Genomic DNA, 20,011 nt, shown 5'->3' with positions numbered 1-20,011 from the left:
CACACCATATGTTTGTAAAAATAACCTTCCGCCTGAATTCAGTTTCCAGAATTTTGTTTTTGACTCTCTTTAACCAATTTCAAAATCAAATCACCATAGAGTTGCAGAGAGAGCTTTGAAAGAAATTGAAAAGAAGTTCTAGAGGTGGTGACAAAAAATTCCAAAGAGCATGGTTTATATTTTAGATAATTTAAGGAGAAATCTTTGAAACACACACCCACACACCATATTATGCATAAATTTCATTATGTAACTAAAACACATTACTCTTATTTGTAAGCAAGTGAAATATTTTTTTTTTTACAACTGAGGGAGTGGGGGAGGGAGATTTGAACATTGACTGTCTTCGTTGGAAATAACAAGAGGTGCCAACTAATTGAGTTACAAGGCTCTTAGCTAATGGATGAAAACTTTTTGTAACATGGATGTATATATGAATAACTACATTCATTATCTTGTAATTTTCTCAATTCCAGCTAAAACCATATGTATAAACATTCGCTCATATGACAACAAACCACAATAAGGTTTCATTTTACTCATCTCCAACAATATAATATCTTTTTGTGGAACGAAATCCTTTCCTTGTCTACTATTTAGGATACAATTGACTGATGAAGTTTCAGTGCACTGAAAAGTACATAGTCCCATCTTTATCCTTGGATTGTTCCAATTCAAAAGCCCCTGAAGTAGACTCTAGCAAAGGAAGGTCTCGCTCTATGTCACAATATATAAGAAATGCAAGTCGATCTGGTGTTGGGAGGCTTGAGGAGTCACAATTGAGCATTTGAACTACTGTTACCATGGTGGGTCGGTATGCTACATTTTCTTGAACACATAGTAACCTAATATAAATGCATCTCATTATTTCATTTCTTGAACCATTCCCAAGTGTCTGGTCTTTTAGATTCGAAGCTGTACCTTGACTCCAATTAGTCCATGCCTGTAAGCAGTACATAATTTTATATATTGAAACTCCACACCTCACAAAGAGAGCACCCCCACAAAGAGTGATACTTTAGGCAGTTTGACAAAATAAAACAGCCACACTTACATAGCTTAGAAGGAGTTCTACATCATCTGTATTGCCAAGCCAACTCTTCTTCTTGCCGCTCACAATCTCTAGAACTAAGACACCAAAACTAAAGACATCTAACTTCACTGAGTAGTGGCCATGGGATATATATTCTGGAGTTATATATCCATTGTTTCAAATTGATTAATTAGAACAATCTCTATAGATTTGCAAATTGATAGTATCTCTATGTAAGTATTCAATGCTCTACAGCTTGAAATTTTACTAGGACTGGGATTACCAGCTACTTGAAAATCGGTAACAAGTGATAAGCATTAGGGTGAGCTTGGTACTTACTATGTTCCCACTCGTTTATGGGTCTTGTCTTGACTTTGACCCACATCAAATAACCTTGCCAGACCAAAATCTAAAATTTTAGGATTCATCTCTTCATCTAAGGCTGTGTTTGTTTCGGGTGAAAATGCTTTTAGAAAATTAATTTACACCTTTGTGTGTGTTTGGTACCTATGGAAAATCCGTTCAAATGGAAATTGTTTTACACGTTGACTGTAAAAGGACCCCTTTTGGCTGTAAAATCGTTTACGCTCTTATTTTACCTTCAATGAATTTCTAGACTACACACCCGAAGAGAGAAAGTGAGAGAGAGCTCAAGCACACTCCACCTGAAGACAGTCAAAACTTGGTTTTCATTCATACATATCCTTTTACAATATTGTGGGCATAAATAGCCACTATACAAAATTGGAATGCTAAAATTTAGGACTACAAATCTTTTAGCCAGTAGAGCATATCTCTAATCTAGGAAACATATATATTTACAATCAATCTATATACGAAAGTATACCAACTTGGAATTATTTCTAGAATCTTCAACACTCCCCCTCAAGTTGGTGCGTAGATGTCGCTCATTCCCAATTTGTTGAGACCATCATGAAATGCTTGACTTGATACAGCCTTGGTGAGTAGGTCAGCAAGTTGTTCTTGAGACAAGACATGAGGTGTTTCAATGATCCTTGCTTCTAGTTTCTCCTTGATGAAATGCCTATCGACTTCCACATCACTACAAAAAACAGGGTCTATGGCCGCGTTTCAAAAACGCGGCTATAGACCCCAAAAACGCGGCTATAGGCTATAGTCGCGTTTTCTAGAGCCGCGTTTACAACCGAGGCCTAAGCGGCGCAGCAACAGCCCCTGCGGGTCTATAGCCGCGTTTTTATAACCGCAGCTAAAGGTCAAGCCTAAAGCTGCGTTTTTAAACCACGGCAATAGGCATTGGGTCTATAGCCGCGTTTTTTAAAAACGCGGCTACAGACCCACTTTAAGCTGCGTTTGTAACCGCGGCTATAGGTTTTATTAAAAACAAAACAAAAATTCTAGGTTTTTTTTTTTCCTCCAAAATTCAAAATTCAAACAAAAAAAATTCAAAATTAATCACAAACCCAGAAAATCCAAAACCAAACACAAACCCAAAAAATTCAAAATCAAACACAACATACCCACAATACAAACACACCCAAAAAATTCAAAATCAAACACAAACCCATTTAAAAAATTCAAAATCAAACACAAACCCATTTAAAAAATTCAAAATCAAACACAAAAGAACAACCTCAAGAACACAAACCCATTTAAACATAAGCACTATAGCACAAATTCAAGCACATATCCAAAAAATTCAAAATCAAATAATTCCACCAATGTAAAACCCATACATATAAACACATAAATATTACTCCCAATGCTCATAAAGTTTAAATAAAAATAAGCTCTAGCAAAAGTATAATACCCATAAGAAGATTAGAAATTTTTTACCTTAAATAGTAGAGATAGATGAACCTTAGCTTCTCCAATGAATATTTCCGGTCATCTTTGCCGGAAAAATGAAAAGAACCATTGTGTTGTGTTGAGAGAAAAAGAAAATAATGGATGTGTTGAGAGAAAAAGAAAAGACAAGAAAAGAAGAACACGGGCATAGAGAGAAAAGATGAGATATTTTGAATTGAGTGGTAGGGATTAAATGGGGTAGGTGGGGGGTCAGGTCATGACTTTTTTATTTTTTAAAAAGTAGACCTATAGCCGCGTTTTTAAAAATGCGGCTATAGGTCCTACTTTGTTAGAAATATAATATTTTATTCTTCTACATATCTCAGCGTACTCCTTTTTTGTTTTTTGTGTTACCTATAGCCGCGTTTCAAAAAACGCGGCTATAGGTCCTCCATTAAAAAAAAATAATTTAGTCCGCTCAAAGCTCATGCCGAATGTGTATTTGGCCTGTTACCTATAGCCACGTTTCTAAAAACGCGGCTATAGCCCCAACTTTAAAAAAAATTTATTGGGCTGTACATGCTATGAAGGTGAAAAGTAAAATTTGGCTGGACCTATGGCCGCGTTTTCAGAAACGCGGCTATAGGCCCTTAAAAAAACGCAGCCACACACATACAAACACGGCTATAGACCTTACCTAGAGCTGCGTTTTTTAAAACGGAGCTATAGGTTATGTCTAAAGCTGCGTTTTATAAAAAACGCGGCTAGAGGTTAGGTCTATTGCCGCGTTTCCTAAAAACGCAGCTATAGGTTTGGTCTATAGCCGCGTTTCTTTGAAACGCGGCTATAGGTCAAGTATAGCTGCGTTTTTTTTTAAACGCGGCTAAAAAACGCAGCTACAGCCCGCGTTTTTTGTAGTGCATGTTTGGTTCGATCATGCTGAATTAGGTTGTGGGCAATATCACAAGCTGCCTTGTTATCACAATATAGCTTCATTGGGCTATCCTACTTAATATTTAGATCTCCTAATAAATTACAAATCCATAATAATTCACATATTGCCTTAGCCATTCCTCTGAACTCATATTCAGCACTAGATAAAGCAACTACAGCTTGCTTCTTGCTTCACCAAGTGACCAAATTTCCTCCTATAAAAGTGAAATATCTTTTTGTAGACCGCCTATCTTGGATTGATCCAGCCCAATCTGCATCAGTGTATCCTTTGACATCCAGATTATTCCCTTTCTTTAAACATAATCCCTTTTCCTGGAGATGACTTCAAGTATCGCAAAATGTGGGTAACCGCATTCATATGTTCTTTACTTGGAGAATGAATGAATTGGCTCACGGCACTTAGTGCATATGCCAAGTCAGGCTGAGTATGTGCAAGATACATTGGTCTCCCAACTAATCTTTGATACCTCTCCTTGTTTGTTGGAACTTGATTCGAATATATGCCTAGCTTGAAATTTTCTTCCTTAAGAGTGATAACTAAACTACATGCTGTCATACCAGTCTCACTTAGTAAATCTAAAGCATATTTTCGTTGAGATAGAAAGACACCTTCCTTTGATCTTGACACTTCAATACCAAGGAAGTATTTCAATGGACCAAGGTCTTTCATCTCAAATTCTCGGGCTAGATGGTTCTACAATGCCCTCCTTTCTTTTAAATCATTTCCTGTTACTATCATATCATCAACATACACAATGAGACAATTGATCATTCCTTTATTATGCTTCACAAAAAAAGTATGATCTGAGTTACTCTACTTGTATCCAAAAGCTTTCATTGACTTCGTAAACCTTCCAAACCATGCTCTCGGAGATTGCTTCAAACCGTTTAGGCCCTTTTTTAATCTGCAGACATGTCTTCCACCTTCTGACTGCATATTACATCCAGGGGGCAACTCCATGTATACTTCTTCTTGAAGGTCTCTATGCAAAGAGGCATTCTTCACATCAAACTGGTACAATGGCCAGTCAAGATACACCACCAAGCATATAAGAATACGGACAGTATTGATTTTTGCTATTGGTGCAAATGTCTCCATGTAGTCAATTCCATAAGTTTGAGTGTACCCCTTGGCGACTAGTCTAGCTATGAATTATTCAATGGTTCCATCTACCTTGTAGTTGATTGTGAAAACCCACCTACATCCAACAGGTTTCTTTCCTTTAGCTAGCTCAACAACTTTCCAAGTTGAGTTCTTTTGAAGTGACTTTATTTCTTCATTCTTAGCTTCCTTCCACCTAGGATCTCCTAGTGCTTCGTGCATGTTAGTAGGAATAGATATGGTAGATAATTGATTCGCAAATGACTCACTTTCTTTTGACAGTCTATGGTAGGATACATAGTTGCTTATGGGATACTTAGAATTGGAACTAAGAACAAGTTCATAGTTAACTCTAGGTATATCTCTAGTGGCTCGATTAGGTAGCACTTTTGGAAGGAATTGAGATTCAGAATGTACCTAGGGTTGTACCTGGGGTTCTAGAAAGGAATTTACCTCAGAAAGCGATTGGTTAGATGGTACTTGAAGTGGAGTCGCTTCCATCTGATTCTGATTACTGTCCCCATTCAAACTAACGTCTAGTTGGTCGAGAACAGGTTGCTCAAGCAGCACGGTTTCCTTCTCTAGACACTCACCACTTTTATCCAAAAATTCACCACTTGTATCCAAATGGTCCAAAGAAGGATTTAGATTTAGAGTCTACAATTCATTTTGTCTCTCCCCCTAAATTAAGGACTCGGGAACAATATAGTATATGTCATATTCATGGAAGACAACATCAAGGGTGACATACATTTTCCGTGATAGGGGATGATAGTAGCGGTAGCCTTTTTGAAGTGAGGCATAGCCAACAAAGAAACATCGTAGGGCTTGTGGTTCCAGCTTATCACGTAACGGCTTAGGAAGATACACAAATGCCATGCATCCGAAAATTCTAGGTGATAAATTTGGAGTTGTAGGAGCAGTTACAGTTGAATGAAGAACTTCAAAGTGAGTCTGAAAATTCAGCGAGTTGGAGGGTACACGGTTAATGAGGTAAGTCGCAACACTAAGCGCTTCACCCCTGTAACTGGTGGGCATGTGAGCTCCAAACAAAGAGGCTCGTACAACTTCAAATAAGTGGTGATTCTTACACTCCACAACTCCATTTTGCTAAGGGGAATAAGGGCAAGTCTTCTAGTGAGATGTGCCAGGTTCTTGCAAGTACTTCTTCAAGTCCTGATTAATAAATTCTCCACCATTATCAATGCGAAGAACTTGTATGTGAGATTGGTATTGAGTGGCGATCATCTTATGAAATTTCTGAAACAAGGAGCTAACTTCATTCTTTGATTTCATCAAGCAAACCCAAGTCATACGAGTGTGATCATCAATAAATGAGACAAACCAACGAGAACCATTCAAGGAAGGGTTTTTGGCTAGCCCCCATACCTCAGAGTGAATCAACATAAAAGGTGCTAGACTTTTATTCATACTCAATGGGAACGATACACGGTGACTTTTTGCAAGTTCACAAATACTACATTTGAAATCTAAAGTATTTAACCGAGAAAACAACTTTGGGAACAATATTTTTAAATATCCAAAAGACGCATGACCCAAGTGCCTGTGCCACAACGAAATTTCAAAGGACTTGTCGATCTGATCCGCTGAAAGAGCTTGAGCCAACTGATGTGAGCTAGTAGGCTTCAAATCTAGATAGTACAACTTCCCCCTTGTAGTACCACAACCAATTGTCTTCCGCGTTCGAATGTCCTTAAAAACACAACAGTTAGGCCAAAAAATCACAACACAATACAACGCACTGGTTATTTGAGCAACAGACAATAAATTATGGTTGAGGGAAGGTACAACTAAAACAGAATCAAGATTCAAATCATGTGAGAGAGGAATTGAACATTTCCCAATCACAGGTGAGGAATTGCCATTGGCAGTAGAGACTATATGTATGGAGGACTATTTCATAGATGGAACATGCTGACTGTCAAAGGTCATGTGATCCGTAGCACCTGAATCAATTATCCATTTACTACTAGTAATATCTTATGCAGAAGTATGTAAAACCTTACCAATGTTACCTGAAGTAGCAATCAAAAAGGAAGCTTCCGCAACATCATTGGAAGGTTTGGTTACAGCAACAGAGGCTTGGTGGTTTGGCTTTGAATTGTGCTTGTGTGGTGCCTTTGCTGGATCCCACCAATTTGGATAGCCAATTAAGTCATAACACCGTGCCTTTGTATGGCATGTCTCACCATAGTGAGTGCACAAATGTTCGGGTTTGGCATCTCCTATTTCATAACTGCCCTTTTGAGATCGTGCTTGGTCAGATTCAGTCTTTTAAGCGGATTATCAAGGTTGGGGCTTAGACCATCGAGCCATTAGAGCGAAAGACTCAAGACTATCGGGTTTAGCATTTAGGGAGGCTCGGCGTACAGCATCTTGCCAGACATAGGCATAGGTGTCGTCGAGGTCCATCGAGGGGTCCTTTTGAAGAACCTCACCTTTAATCTATTCGAATTTTGCATCTAGGCCACTAAGAAATATGTGCACTCTCAACCGTGCAACAAATTTCTTATAGGTGACAATATCATCGGGATCCTTCATGATAACTTTATCATGATAATCTAATTCTTGGAAAATTTCGACAAGCTTACCGTAATAAGTTGATAGAGGTCGACCAGCTTGTTTGGTGGTGAAGGCACGCTGATTCAGTGTAAAGAGTTGTGTCTCATCCGATCCATCATAGAATGCTTTGTCAAGAGCACTCCAGATTTCCCTTACGGTACGCAGTCGAAGATAACGCTTCATTATCTCTGGTGACATGGAGGTTAGTAGCCAACACTTGACTTTTTGATTCTTTGCATACCACTTTGCATAGGTAGCATCAATTTCCTTCGGTGGATCAGTTTTACCCATAATATATTTGAGCTTCTCACGTCTTGTGATTTGCATCTCTAATATTTGGAACCATACGTCATAGTTAACTTCGATGAGGACAACTCCGGCATGGAAGCCAGAATTTTCAAATTGGATATGGATTACTAGGGTTGATGGTTCGAGAGTAGAGGATTCAGAAGCCATATGGTGATAGTTGTTTGCTGCGATGGTAGTTCAGAGGAGTATGGGAGGCTTATGTTCAAAGGACTTTTATTTCGAGAGGCTCTGATACCAAGTCACAACTTGGTTTTCATTCATACTCATCCTTTTACAATATTGTGGGCATAAATAGCCACTATACATAATTGGAATGCTAAAATTTTTGACTACAAATATTTTAGCCAGCAGAGCATATCTCTAATCTAGGAAACATATATATTTACAATCAATCTATATACGAAAGTATTCCAACTTGGAATTATTTCTAGAATCTTCAACAAAGACAACCCAAGCATATCCTCACCGGTCAAATCGTCGTCCTTGTTCAAACCTATCCTCGCCGGTGATGCCCAGGACCACCCTCGACACACGGCCCCGTTGTCGCATGCAAGCCACTCTGCTAACCCATCCCTTGTCCTTGTCCTCCACCGACCCATCCCTCATCCTCACTAACCTATCCCTTATCCTTGTCCTCATTAACCCACCTCCATTGACCCATCCCTTTTCGAACTAACCCATACCTTCAAATCAAGTTTTACGGATTGAAAACCAGACACGAGAGAGAGAGAGAGAGAGAGCTTGAACCTAGGAGAATCTCATCGCCACCGTCAGCTCATAGTCACCACCTGAAGCTCGTCGTCACCACCAAACACAGATCGGAGCCTTGTCATCTTGTTCTCATCGCTGCTGAAGTTCATCGTCAACGCCAAACACAGATTGGAGCCTTGACCTGATTTCAACCTCTCTCGATCTACCTCTCTCTTTCCCTTAATCTCTCACTCTTTCTACCTCCCCCTCTCTGTTTGATCGAGTTGGAAAGTTTAATGGTTTTATTTTGGTTTTTGTTTCTTTAAAAAGTTTATATATTGCAATTTTCTACTATAAATTTGTTTGGAAGCTGAGAAAATGTGAGAAACTAATAGAAAATTTGTATTTTTCAGAATGTTACCAAACACTTGAAAATATTTTCTAATACAATTTTTAAAATGCAACCAAACACTAAAAAATATTTTCCTTTCCCAAAAATATTTTCACCTACAATTATTTTACGCTCTGAAATTCAGTTACATGGAGCCAAACGCAGCCTAACAAGACATTACTTGTTTTGAGATCTCGGTGTATAATCTTAAGTCAAGAATCTTCATGAAGATAAAGGATTCTCCGAGCAATGCCACAAATGATATTGTAATGCCTTTCCCAATTCAGTTGGACACGCTTGATGGGATCTACAGAGGCATATGATCAATTTTGTGTTTTGGTATTACTATGAATTATTACAGAGGAATATTAATACATTTGCAGTAAATTCAAGTTGTACCATATATAAATTGATCTAGGCTTCGGTTGCCCACTAACTCATAAATAAGGATTCTTTCCCTTCCTTCGGAGCAAAAACCTTGAAGGCTTACTAGACACCTATGTTGGAGCTTAGCCACCAACAGGATCTCATTCTTGAATTGCACTTCAGTTTCCTCAGGCCTGTCAAAAATAGTCTCTTCACAGAAAATTCATGTCCATTTGGAAGTCTAGCCTGATAATGCATACGAGTAAAAATAGTATGTCATTTTGATTTCAATAGTATGTCATTTTGTGCTGTGTAAACATCAGGGACAAATTTATTACATGAGACAATCAAATCCTTCATACTTACGTAATTTTACTAAGGCAATGTTTGTACCACCTTGTATACTAAACCAAATCCACCCTCTCCAAGCTTATTGGCATCAGAAAAGTTATTTGTTGCAGCTCTTATTGTGCTGAAGTTGAACTGCAAGGTTTCCAGTCTTTTGATGGCATCATCATCTTGATAAAAACAAGAAGAAAAAATGAGTTAGAGCTTTTTAATTATCCAGGAAGCAACGTTATGACAATTCCTTTGTTACAGTTTTCAAAATATGCATCATTAAATTTTTATCAAAAACTATCTTAGAATCCCTAGCTGTTTATATTACAGAGATTTAGGGTCGTCAAGAATTTTAAAATATACACATTCTAAAATCCTAAACTGTTATTGTGAAACTGCATTGCTTATGGGAACAAACTTGTTGTTCAATTCAGAAAAAAAGGAACGAATAATTTCTTTCAATTATGTGTTTCCCCAACATATCACACACCACATTACTTTGAAATGTATTGATGCGCTAGATCAAAAGAAAAAATTATTTTATAAACACAATTCCTTGAATCTTTTTGCAGAACTAACCATCAGATAAATCCACACTAATAATTTTCTTTTTAATTTCATTACAAATAGTTACTCTAAAAGCAGTGCTCAATTATGTTGAATTCTTGGGCGTTATTCATTTAGAAAGTCTGTGGTCCTTGATATTCCATAAGATTGACATTCATTTGTTCTTAAGATCTCCAAGCTAACTGCATAATGACTTCTAGCCCAAAGCCATTCCTTCTCCTAAGTTGCACCTTGTCAACTCTTTAACTTTTTCAACTTTAACAAGTAAATAGTGGAGCATATGTAACTTACTATCAACATTTTGCTGACTTCCTCTTCTGCAGAATCACCCAAGCAAGCGTGATGACTGTCATTAAGCTGACAATTGGAACAACAACTGCAATAACAAGTTGGTATGTCCTACTGGTCTCTGCAAGCCATAAGTGGGGTCGAATTAAAAACTATTTGAACATGCAAATTTTCAATTGGTCTGCTATATAATTAAGTTGAAATACAAAGGTACTGTTCCAATTTTATATTTTATGGATACAAATATGTTACCCTTCATGAGTATGGAACCATTAGACTAATAAATAGAGCCATCTCTTTTTTCCAAATTAATAACTACAAATTAGAATTAAAACTAACATCTTTTTTTATTATTAAATTTTTTATTTTTATTGGTATCGGGAATCACATCAGGTTGATATTATCTTCTTGATTACTAATAACCAAAGAGGGAAAACAAGATAAATCTTGAGGAGTCAAACTAAAAATTCTCCTTCAATAATATATGTTAGGATTTTTAGTGTTGGCTAATTTCATGCCATTTTCTTGTAATCAAATTTAATTCTTGATGTATTTTATTTTATGTAAAATGGGTTGAAGTGTGTAAAAGAAAGTCTGAATTGTTGATGAAAGAGTTTCGCTTAAGCGGAGGTGAAAGCTGCTCAAACAAAGATAAACAGGCTCACTCAAGTGAAGATCAAGCCCCCTCAAGAGAGACTGCAGGAAACAGTCTGCTTATTTATATTCAAACTCTTTTTTAGTCAGTGTTTTATCCCTAATTTAAACATCTATTTAAACACTTCTTAAGAACATTTTTAACAGCAAGAGAGGCTAGTTGTTGCGGTTTAGTGAAGAAACTCAGCCTCCATTCTAGAGCTTTCATGAGAGATCCAAGCTATTTTCCTTATCATGTGCGTGACCAAAGAGATTGATCACAATTGTGTCATCCGTGGACCATGGAGGCAATTCATATAGTTAAAGAGTCTAGACATTTTGGTGCAGTGAAGGTTTTCTCTGTGAGTTATTTGTGAGTCGTAAAGTCTAGGAAAAAAAATTTCTCAAGATTGTAAAGCTTCTCTTACAACAATCTTCTCTTACTATAGTTGAGCCATGGAAGATTAAATTTTGTAAATCCGCCTATTCAATAATTATTTCATATGGTCCATGTGTGAATTCCAATTGAAGTAAAATTCCCATGATTCTATGGGTCTAAGTACGAGTCTTATATGATTAAAATCGTTTTTTATTTGGGTTTTTATTTGATTAATTATGGGAAATTTTATATTCAAGGGCGTACTTTTTGCAATTCTTACAAATTAAGGGTATTTTGGTCATTTGGTTGGGTCTAGAATTTTCTAGGAGTTCCCAACTCCCAAGTACCTTAGGTTTTTTCTTTTTGGTCCAAGTTTGTGTTGTTTAGATTAAAAGCACTACAAGTTTTACTTTGTGATGCTTAGAAACTAATATAACAATAAACATGATCGATGAGTTTCAACTATCTTATAGTTGAATTTTGAATTGTCTCTTTCTAATTGGTGACACATTAGTTTGTAAGATTAATGTAGTAAAATTTGTACTATCTGTAACACTACTTTTATATATACGAGTAAGTTTCCCATGCGATGCACAGATACTGTTGTAATTTTTTATGTAAATTTGTTTTTGGAAAATATTAGATATATATATATATATATATATATATATATATATATATATATTATAGCATATTTATTCTAAAACTTTGTTAGTAATGAGTTTATCATAAAAAGTAACAATTATAAATTGCTCACATATATCTATTATAATTATTTTGTTCAAGTAATGAGCAATAATTAAAACAACTTGGAGTAATATTGTATTATAAAAGTTGATAAAAGCATATTAATTCATTCTATATTATTGATTTTTATTATATGATGAAATAAAAAGCTTCATTATGAAATCTTTTTTTTTTTTTCTTCAATTTTTGTTATTAAGGTATGGTGATACTTGTTATCATCATTAGTTTCTCTATCTTCAACGTTTGAAGTTTAGTCCGTCTATATTTGTTCAATTTTTTAGTTTTCATCATTTTTTTTCCTTTTATTGCATCATTTGTATTAATCAATAATGAATTGGTATCGAGAGATTCTTAATTGGATCTTATAAAGTTTGGACTTTGTCGCTAAGATTTTTCATAGTATTTGCATTTATATTAAATTTCAATGATATAACAGTTTTTTGTAAATATATATATATATTTTTTAATATTTTTGTTAATTTTGGAATAGTGTAGCAAAAAAAATTAATATAGCATATTGAATTGTGTATTTTTTTTTTCTTCCATACCTTTTTATCATTTGAACGTGCATAAAAAATCTTAGCAACTATGTAATTTTTAAACCATCCTTTAGATTGAATCCATTCAAATGAAGTAGAGAAATCCATTTTTTTCCTATTTTTTTTTTTTCAAATCACGTGGAATTCGTTCTCCAATATCAATACTTTTACAATAATTTAAATAAGTAGTACCTTAGTTTATTTTTCAACAAAATATCTTGTAGATTCAATTAGGATTTTCTCGGCATCTCAATCAAATATCACAAAATTTGTTTTGATAGTTGCATCAAAAACTTCAATTTGAATCATGTATCTGAAGTAGTTTGCAATTGTATATATATAGTAGTTATAGTGAGATAAATATATTATAAATATTTGGAGAATATGTAGTTAATGTGAGTGCCTCTAACTTTGGAATAGAAAGATTTATTTTTGTTTCACATTTTTGCATACCAAAATTATTTTACTTGTGGTTTGACATTCCTTACACAAAGTACGCATAGAATGTAATACCAACCTATTGTTGTATCAATATTACTTATTATTGCAATACCCTAGCAGTTCACATCTTGCAATGAACTTTGAAATTAATATGTATTATTTTTTTTTAATGTAAATAATATGATGTATGATTATTTTTTTACATAAATGATGAGTATAAATTGAAATGATTAACAAACCTGTTTCGTAGGATCTCATTCAATGCATTTTATCTTTGCTATTGTCTTCATAATATTTAAAGATAAATCCTCCTATGAAAATTTTTTTTGCATGTATTTTTGGTATTTCTTGTATAGGATCATGTTTTTTGTCATTCCTATCATTGAATTTTTTTTTTAAAGAAAATATTAAGTTAATGGCATTTTGTGAGATAGTATATGATATTTATTAGACTTTTTTGTTATTATAAATTTTAGAAATTTGCACTTGTTAATTATTTCAGCAACCTCAAAGATCTTAAGATTTATATATATTTTTGTTGCACTAGTCGATGACAGAGAATTTGTCTGCATAAATTGCATAGAGCATTATTAATAGACAAAAGCATATTGAATTGAAATTGGGGAAAAATGAAGACTTGATTTCATGAGGATGAGATTTTCTAGAAGTATCACCTATACGTGGGGGAGGAATAAGAGAGTTTGTAAGAGGGTAAGAGTTTTTGCTTTGATTTACACGTGGAAATGGTCAAACTTGGGTCATAATATGTAAGGTAAGAACTGACTTAAGTTTTTCATAAGGTTTGGTCTACTTTTAACAGGTAGTTTATTTTATAGTGAATTAATTTTGGTCTAATAGGTCTAATTGTCAAGAACAGCCCATATTTTATATAATAGTAAAAAGAAGTTACTATGATCTATTGGGTAATAGTAAAAAAAAGCTTAATAAAAAGAGGTAAAAAATGCTAAATTGTTATAATAGTAAAAATAAGTTACTATGATCTATTGGGTAACGGTTAAAAAAACTTAATGAAAAAAATAAAAAAGGTTAAATGCAATATTAGAGTGCCACGTGACAGGACAGTAAAAAGAAATTATTATGATCTATTGGGTAACAGTAAAAAAAACTTAATAAAAATAGGTAAAAAATGCTAAATTTATATAATAGTAAAAATAAATTACTATGATCTATTGGGTAACAATTAAAAAAACTTAATGAAAAAGGTAAAAAATGTTAAGGTCAACTTTACAACACTCACATAAAAATCCTTTGATAGATTTGGCATTTGTCTTTCAAATAAGACATGCAATATAATACCCTATATTTATGTTGTTGTTATTAAAAATCTTGACTTTGCATGTCAACAATATGTGTTGCTTTATAAAAGAAATTTTTTAAAGAAACGTAAAGGCTATTATAAATTTTTTAATTGTATAAGTACAATTGATACCTTTGTCTCTAAGTTCCATTCCAATTCTTCTATTTCAGTGAAATGTTACCTTCATAAATTTTCACAATAGCTTAAATGACTATTACAATGAATGACCTTTTATACGTTTTGTAGAAATCATAATCCTTCTTATCTGCCTTTATTGCTTTTACAAAAACATGTGAAAAAAAAGAGTACTTAGAATGGATGAGGCTCTAGAAACTAAATTTCATTTACTGTATATATACCAACTTAACAATTATAATTATCTAAAATCCAAAAAAGCTTCTTGTGTTTAAACAAATGAACCATGAAAACACTTTTGAACTTTGTTTAACACCAAACTCTATTTTAACTATTTAATTTAATATTCTCATTCATATTAGAGTGGAATAATGAAGTCACAAAATAGAGTATATATGCTTGGACAGTGAAAATAAAAGATGTGCATTAAACAGATTGTGTAAATTACCATTGTTCAAATACATTTTATAAATAATATAAAAAAATCCTCCACATGTTGCTAATTCAGCACATAGACACTCAAATTCATGTAATGAGTCTACCCACACCTAAATATGAAAAAAAGATCTTGATCTATCTTAATCAATAAAATCTTCAAATTAGAACTTGAATCAAACCATTTACTTACAAACCAACAACTTTGAGTACAACACTACTTATTTAATAGGAAAAACAACAATCTGAGCCTATATTCAAAAATTAATGAAATTAAGATGGATGCAAGGAGTTTCAAAATAACTCTAGAAAACAAAGTATTCAATAGTATGAAAGATAGAGACTAACAATTAAATAGATACAACAAAGAGAGAATTTTCTGATCCATGGATTCCTTGAGGAGCAGCACAACAATTGGACCCATCTTCTACCAAAGTATCATTTGTACTTACGTTCAACCTAGTTTCTCCAAAGGAATGTTCCATGTCAACACCGATATTTGATAATCAAATGTGAATTGAAAGTTATATTTTCAAATTTTCAAAAAAGAATGTTTAAAGAACTAATAAGTACAGGGAAAAAAGAGATGCGAACCTCTTGACGCATAAATCATGAGTTAATGCCATTCTATCCCTCCTCCCTTTTTTTCTTTTTCTTTTTTTTTTCTTTTTTTAAGCAATGACCATTCCCTTGAATTTCCTAGCCTGGATAAGTTTATTTTGTAAACAATTTTCTCTTTCATGCCGTTTTCTTTTGGATCGTTTCTCAAACATTAGCATTCGTCTTTTTAGGTGTGCTTCTCTTGCATTTTCCTTTTTCTTTTTCTTTTTTTCTTTTTTTCTTTTTGCTGTCATATCATGGTAAAGGAAAGAAATAAGTTTTAGCATTTATTTTTAGAATCAAAGAGTCCATATTTGATAATCTTAAAACTATTTTAGTTTTACTTTTTTTTTTAATCAGGCATTAACAAAGGACAAAGAGTTATAAACTAAAAAATAGCTACAAAGGAAAATTAGGTTTTCCTAACCTTTCAATTTAATTCAGTAGTTCTTCTCGAATAGTAGCCAAAAGTCTAATATGTCAGGGATGATTGATCTGAATTAACATGTGAGGGAAAATATGTTAATATAAATACAAAATACTTGATAAGAGTCAATATAAATGAGGTGTTAGAAACTGAGATCCTATAAAACATGAGATTGTGTGTCATATAATTAATTATACTTATCTAAAATTCAGAAAACATGACAGTTTTATAGAAATGAAACATTACCAATTTTGAATCAATACCAAACTCAAATTTAACAACATGAAGTAATATTTTATGCTCTATTTTGTATATAATGATTCTGCTTTTGGTTTTTAGTCAATTTCTGCACTATCTAAAGCGATTTAATACCTTAGTTTACAGTAATAATATGTACTGTTAGGATTCTCTCCTTTTTGTTCTTTTATTTATTTATTTATTTATTTAAACTATGCTTTCTAATCAGTTTGCTTAATCTGTTGCAATAAGCACATTCTTCGACGCTCCTACTCATTCAAAAAGCAATTAGAAGGAATTGCTAAGTAAGTAGATAGCCATACAATAGAATGTTAATAAGTCAATAGCCGAAATAACAAAAGGCTTAGAAAGAGTACTTGGCTTTTGAGGATCACATCACACAACCACTTTAAATCACTGAAAGCAAAATACCAGGTTAGTTGTTCTAAATTTTCCTCTTTTTCACACACTGGATTTGCACTTCGCTTTTGGTCATCCGGGAAAAAAAATAGCAATGTTGCAAGTGCTTAACATTTTCATGTGACATTGACAGAGTGAAAAATTAGGACGCTGACAAAGCATTGGTTTCATAAGTAATCTAGCTTCTTTTATATAAAGACATGCCTCCCACATAATGCAAAGATCAAACAACATGCAGAGAAAAAGCACCACTAACATTATATTAGTAAATAAGATTCAGTTAACCAACTCCAAATTTCAAGCACCACAAAACAGGTTCCAAAAAAATAACAAATTGCTATATAATGTCATAAATACAATTGATACAGGAGGATTCTTTTGCACACAAAAATAACCATTGATTACAATGGACCAAAACAAAGACAAAATTGTATCATAATTATCTAATTTTGAAATTATGTTGACGCAAATAAAATCAGTTTTTCTTATAATTAAGAAATAATCTTGGAACACACATGTAGTTTTTGATACTATCTCAATCGCTCAACAATCTTTACCCTTCTAGCAAATTTTTTTTTTAAAAAAAAAAACTTGTTATCCTCAAACCCAACCTATTAAGCGCATCTTCTTTCTATTTGCTTCAAAATAAAAACATAACATTAATCTACCATATGCTTCTACCAGTTTTATAGTAATATTCCCCCATTTATAATGATTTCTATTATGGTTCGAAGTATTGATGAAGTCTCACCTATAATTTCCCATGCAAAATATTAGCACACAAAACCAAACTCTCCAATAAAAGCATCGAAACATAAAAACATATGGAAAATGCTAAATGTATTACCAATATTACAACAAAAAGCTTACACTAACTTACATAAAAGAAAAAAACTTACATAAAAAAAATTAAAGTGGGTGCACTTTAACATTGTATTATTCAAATTAAAAAAAGAAGAAGGTAAATATGTGTTACTTACTGGTGGGTGCTTAAGGTTGTTTTTAATTCATGATTGAAAGTACTATGATTATGCCTTTGGAGTTCATGGATGACACTATCACAACCTTATTAAAGCAAACAATTCCGACCTGCAAATATGTGTAAACTCAAAATTTTAAGTGATGCCAGACATCCAAAAGAAGCAAGAAGCTTCAAAGACTTTAAAATATAGGAAAATATAAATGATCAAGGTAAAGAATTGAGAGACCATTGTAATAATTTGAACAGATGTAGAAGCTGAAATTAAGGTAAAGATGTGAAGAAAATGTAAAAGACATACAAAAAAAAGCTCATGTAGGTGTTATTATTATTATTTTCATATTTTAAAGTTTGTTTGAAATCAAATCAGACAAACATGATAGAAAATCAACATGAATATCAACCACCAATATCTAAAACCTGTAACACCTAACCAAAAAAAAAAAACAGAGCAAGCAAGAAACTAAATAAAAGCTACAACTAAGTATGAGGCAAGAAAATCCATTGAGAAAAAAGAGTAAAGAAACTATATAAGAAATGAATAAGTAGGTTCGTGATATCTCCCAATGCACTGAAATTTTTTTCAAAAGAAAGCAAAAGCAATCACCTTTAAATCAATATCTACAGACATTATTTCATGATACTGTTATATGAAGGGCATAAGCAGTAAGCATGAACCCAAATATTCTTATATGCCTATTTCTATATACCCATAATATATTAATTTAGAATAAAGCTTATTTCAACATCAAACTTAGAAAAGTACACCAAATCAAGTTTAAAGCATAATTTTAACAATTATTGGAGAAATATCAACTACAAATCAAGACGGCAATCAAGAATATATAGGTACATCTCAAAGTGGCTAGGATCAAAACATGTGCATTTCTCTAATTTTAACAATGAGTATATGGATTAAACAAACACAGTAAGGATAAAATATATACATATATACACACACACACACTCACATTTAATCATTAAAATCACTATTATTTCCATGGACGTAATTCACTCTGCCATTAAACTCAAACCCAGAGGATGTTCAATGGGCCTTTTGGACTTATGGTTATCTGTAGGAATAGAAAAAGGAATAGAAAAGGCATAATTGAGTTTCTTTTTATCTATTTTAAAAACATCATTGACAAATACCCTAAACCAATTAACCCAAATACTCTAAACAAAAGCAAACCAAATGTGACACAAATATCCTAAAGAAAGCAGATTCTAACCAAATACCTTTATCAAAACAATTTCTAACCTAGAAACAAAAATCAAAGATTTAAAATCAATCTGACCAGTATACCCAACACAATCCAACCAGAATACCCATTTTAGACTTCAAAATCCCACAATTTCAATCCCAAACAAAACCTGAAAATTAAAGTGAAATGATTTAGACTAAAGAATTAGAAAGATTTCATTTTGAGGAGGTTTTCCCTAAATTAAACAAATAGAGAGGAAAAGGGAAGAGTATATTGGGAAAAGAAATTGGTACCTTTGCTTTGATGAATTTAGAGACTCTAGATTGAAGAAAGATTCCACTTCATCTCTACAGAGAAAGAAATTGAATGATAAATCTAAAAGAGAAAAATTCAAACAAACCCATTGCTGTAAATATTTAATAAAGATAGTGACATATCAGAATTTCGATTTCCTTAACCCTAATTTGTAGAACCAAACTCAACTGTAATTGTAAAAGTTTGAAACATACCACAAATCTAATTTGCGGGGAAAAAAAGTCAGAGAATGGATAGGAAGCCCATTGGAGGCGTTGTCAATAAGCAGAGGGGACTGATCTTCCATCCTTTGCTTCTTCTTTTTTTCCTGGAACGATTGGTTTTTGAGAAGAAGAGAGACCCTTGATAGAACGTTGGGGAGTTTACACTTTTCATTGATTTGTTTGTTCCTTCCAAAAGGTAATAAGTGGGCCGAACCGATGGGTTTGTGCTGTAGAAAGGCTTAGTGATTTCTGTAATCCAAAATAGAAAAAAAAAATCGAAAATTTGAGAGAACAAACATTTTCATGGAGAACCCAAAATCCCGAAACAAAGAAGGAATCAAAACTAAAATCAAATCTAAACCTATCCAACAAAAAAACTCAATAAAAAGTAATATTTCATACCCAAATCTAAAAAAATGGAGAAAAGCGTACCGGAGCCGGTTCTGACGATCTAACGGTGGCAGATATAAAGCCTAACGGTGCTGATGCTAATAGATTTTTCTTTCTCTGTGGTTGTAGCGGTGCTCTAAGTTTGGCGAGGGAACGGAGAACTCTCTCTCTCTCTCTCTCTGCATCTGCGTTTTTTTTTAGAATATTGGAGCATTTTAA

At 33.4% G+C, this 20,011-nt stretch overlaps 1 pseudogene; it reads right to left on the bottom strand.

Annotated features, from left to right (window-relative positions):
• Positions 1 to 622: 622 nt before the first annotated feature.
• On the bottom strand, positions 623 to 20,011 carry LOC142625027 (cysteine-rich receptor-like protein kinase 10; annotated as a pseudogene).

The sequence above is a fragment of the Castanea sativa genome, chromosome 2 (genome assembly GCF_040712315.1).
Source record: "Castanea sativa cultivar Marrone di Chiusa Pesio chromosome 2, ASM4071231v1".
NCBI classification, from domain to species: domain Eukaryota; kingdom Viridiplantae; phylum Streptophyta; class Magnoliopsida; order Fagales; family Fagaceae; genus Castanea; species Castanea sativa.
The sequence above is the reverse complement of the archived record's forward strand: the minus strand, read 5'-3'. Positions and strand labels throughout refer to the sequence as shown.